The sequence below is a fragment of the Cynara cardunculus genome (genome assembly GCF_001531365.2).
Source record: "Cynara cardunculus var. scolymus isolate 2C chromosome LG 3, CcrdV1, whole genome shotgun sequence".
Classification (NCBI taxonomy): domain Eukaryota; kingdom Viridiplantae; phylum Streptophyta; class Magnoliopsida; order Asterales; family Asteraceae; genus Cynara; species Cynara cardunculus.
The window spans coordinates 28,415,698-28,419,639 of NC_037530.1; positions in this window are offsets into that span (position 1 = coordinate 28,415,698).

Consider the following 3,942-nt stretch of genomic DNA (forward strand, 5'->3'; position numbering starts at 1 on the left):
ATTAAAGAAATTACGTTAAAACAAATAGAATTTTTAAATAGTTGATTTGATATTAACATTGATATAACTTTTTTCATATTTTTATGATATCTTCAAATTTATATTTTATTCAAAAATAAAATCATTATTGTTTTTTATTAAAAACACATAAAATCGTATTATAACATCGACAGAGATAAATAATAAAATAGAACATTAAAATCGAGATGTGTCTCGCTGCATTGCGCGAGTACTCTTCTAGTTAATATTTAATATTGATGTATGTGAGAAGAAAATTTGTATTAAAAATACATTCAACTCCAACAATTATTCTTAATTTGCATATATTTTACTGGTGGAAAAATATTAAACTATTATTTATCTCTTCTATATATTCAGTTTTAGGAATTTCTCCAAATTTGGATATTTTCATCTTATCTCTTATTTTATCTATTTTAGCATACGTTTTAACATAGCTGTTGTCTTTTGTCTCCTAAATTTCTATTTTAATATAGCTGTTGGAGGTGTTCCCATAACCCTATAAATAAGGGTGAGATGGAATAAATGCACACCGACCTGCTAATTTTCATTTCATACACATCAACATCAAAACTTATTTTTTGCATTCTAGTGTATGATTAATGATTTGAACTGATTTTAATATAAATAGGTGTGTATGTGGGTGTGTATAGCAACATCAATAAATAAATGAACTCTCCATATTTTCATGACGAGACATTAATCAGTTTGCATATTCAAAAATTTATGTCAATGATTACACAAAATAATTATGTTAATATAAAATAAAACATAATAATTATTGAAGTTGTGTGCATAGACGTTTGGGTGGCACAAATATAGAGCTGAATTCGATTGAAAACAAAAACTTCAGGTCGACGATTGAGCATTTTGTACATTACGAAATCAGTTAAAACTCTAATTGTGTCAGCTTTTTAACGATCTTACGCTAAGAAACCAGTTGCAACTTAAATTGTCTCACCTTTTTGAAAACGATGGTAGGATAAGCCGAATCACGATGATAGCACCATTAAGTAAAACCAAACTGTTATTAATTCGAGATGCTTTAAATCAACTCGAAGTTAGTAAAAGGATTCGATGACAAAGAATACGAAGGATGATGGTACGTGAAATGATGGGGATGCTAGGTAAGAAAATCCCTTGCATCATCTTATAATCTTCTATTTGTCGTTAGTATTCGATGTTGGTATGTTTTATTAACGTAAAAAAAAAAACAGTAAATAAAGAAAAATACGTGTAAAATTAATACTGAATCTCATATATTGTAACTTATATCTTCGTTTAATTTCAAATCTATGTAAACAATAGATGGAGTCAATTTAAAGACGAAAAAATGAATGGTTTAAAGAAATATTATTCATCTCAATAATTTATGTTAGTAATTTTAGGTATTAAAAAAACCCATAAATATACAATTTAATAAAAAAAATTCACATATGAATTAATAGATATGAACTTGATAATGTTTCATTTATTTTAATATGTATAAAAGAAGAAGAAATGGTCTATAAAGCAATTGATTGATAGGTTCATGTGAAGAAGAATCCCTAATTTTAGCAACCATATTTCTTGTAAAATTGGAAAGTATGGAAATTTAAAATCTCTCTCTCTCTCTCTCTCTCTCTCTCTCTCTCTCTCTCTCTCTCTCTCTGTTTGTAAGTCAAACCATTCATATAGTATACTGTAACCTTATAATACACAGTTAAAGATGATGTGAAAGTTACAGCATTCACGTAATATGTCGTAATGCAGACAAGATAAATGTATGTTCATTTGTTTTCACTTTCTCATAGAAATAAAGATTTCTTACATATAATCCTGATTGATATATATTATTCACATGTTATATAGTATAATACAGACACACTTTCAGATAACTTTACTTCATGTGAATACTATCTCACATGTGAATAGACCATGACATATCCTCATGTGATAACATGAAGAATGCTTTCTTCTTCAACATCTATTTGTGTAACATGCTAATGAAATACATATACAAATATATCTTTTTCTAACTGTTGGCATTCAGATCAATTTGCATGTACCAACCAATCTCTTTGACGACCACAAATGACCTAGAGTTATCACATCAAACCTTTATGGCTATAAGGGTTTTGGTCTCGATTGGATTTAAATCCAAAACAAAATGAGATTTCCACTGCATTCTTCAAGTGGTTAAACATATTGTTTTTGAAGCATATACAAATATATTTTAACCACAAGGGTGGTGCCTGGTTGATTTGACCTTGACTCAAAAGGTCAAAAGTACCAGGAGGTACCAGTTTCAAATCCAATGAGGAATACAAATACCCTTGTGGTCATGGAAGTTCAAATACGGTGACTCCGGGCTATCTGCAAAGCAGGTGGTCACCCTGGGATTAGTCGGCTCATATAACGGGTTGAATATCCAGGTTAATAAAAAAAGTATATTTTTATTTTATGACAAAAATAAAAATGTGAAGTCAAAAAGGATGTTGCAAGGTGAACTTATTTGAAGTACGGAAATAAAAAAGATTCAATTACTTAGAAAATTTCTCAAATAAACCACTAAAGAATTAAAAGTAGAATGTGGGTGAGTATTTCAACACTTATAAGTTTCTAAATATTGCAAATTTTTGCTACAAGTCTCCAAAGTCTCAATTTTGGTCAATTTTGTAATTATTCGACTCTCAGAATTATAATTGAGTTGTACGGGCCAAAAACAATGGCTTTCCGTTGTCGAATTTTGACTTTTTGAAAGTACGAAAGAGACCCTAAACTTTATAAAAATTATATTTTGAACATTATTTCAATCTTTTATGACTTTTAAGTTACTAATTTGTACAACTTTATAATCTAATGATCTAATGTTCTAAAGTTGTACGGTAGCAATTTTGTGATTATTGAGAAGTCTCGTGACGTTTATGAATGTTCAGATTGTCAGATTGTAAATCTAATCTAAATGTTAAGAATTGGTCTTACGGGTCTCATGAAAAACCGTTGGTCTCACGTGATTCCAACCTTATATATATATATATATATATATATATATATATATATAGGGGCTGGTTTAAATATTAACCAAGATTATTGTGTTAACTTTGTTAATTAATCTTGACCATTGATTCTTACAATAAATGGTATGATTAATCATGATAAAAAATTAATTTTTTAAATTTACAATTTCAAAAAACATATGTGGACAAAGAGGAAAAGGGTATTTAGGTAATTTTTTTATGTAACTCCCATATCATTAATTGAGAGTAGAAATGGCCAAAAACCGGTCTCGGGCCAGGCCCGGCCGGTCCCAATCCGTCCTAACATTTCTCATAACCGGCCATAACTGGTCCCGGCGTAACCGGTCCCGGTCCCGGTCTTAGTCCCGGTCGAAAATGATAAGACCGGTCAAGGTACTTCAAAACCGGTTATGGGCCGTTGGTCCCGGTTCCGGTCCCAACCGGTCCTTGCATTAAAAAATAAGATTTTTTTTTTTGATTTTTTAATGATATATATTTTTAATACATTATAAAATTTACAATTGGATCACTTAAATACACTTTAAATATACGTTTTAATATAATTAAAATTACGTTTTCTTATAAAAATACATTATAAAATTATTTAAAAATACATTTATTTATAAAATTATTTGAATTTTCGGGCCGGGCCGGTCCATATTCGGTCCCATTCCCATGGAACTACCAAAAACCTCAACCGGTCCCGGTTTTCGGTCCCATAACCGGTCCTTACTGGTCCCGGTCCTCCGGCGGTCCCAGGCCGGGCCGGGCCGATTTGGCCATCTCTAATTGGGAGTTACAAAATCAAAAAATCTCATTCTTTTTGTTAATGTAAGAACTATATGAACAACATGTGAACCGTATGAACAACATGTGAACCGTATGAACATCTTCTATATATTCAGGAGCCAACACTATTGTATGT